We start from the raw sequence: 464 nt of genomic DNA, 5'->3' as shown, positions 1-464 counted from the left end.
AAACAAAAAAAACAAAAGAAAATAAATAAAAAATAAAATAAATAAAAAGAAGAAAGTACCTGGTATTGCGCTGCATATCCTGCAGCCATATCTATGCGAAAAGCATCAAAGCCAAAAAAAAGAAAAAAAAAACCAAAAAACAAAAAAACAAAAAACCAAAACAAACAAAAGTATAAAAAACAAACAAAAAAGAAGATAAATAAAATAAATTAAATAAAAAAGAAGAAAAGAGTACCTGGTATTGTGGTGCATATCCTGCAGCCATATCGATGCGAAAAGCATCAAAACCCAGAAAAAAAAAACAAAAAACAATAAAAAAACAACACAACAAAAACAAACAAACAAAAAAAACAAAACAAACAAAAAAACTAAAAAAAAAATAAATAAAATAAATAAAGAGTACCTGGTATTGTGGTGCATAACCCGCAGCCATATCTATGCGAAAAGCATCAAAACCAACATGT

Source organism: Eimeria mitis, genomic scaffold (assembly GCF_000499745.2).
Source record: "Eimeria mitis Houghton genomic scaffold, Emh_scaff1187, whole genome shotgun sequence".
NCBI lineage: Eukaryota > Apicomplexa > Conoidasida > Eucoccidiorida > Eimeriidae > Eimeria > Eimeria mitis.
This window is presented reverse-complemented; position numbering follows the sequence as displayed.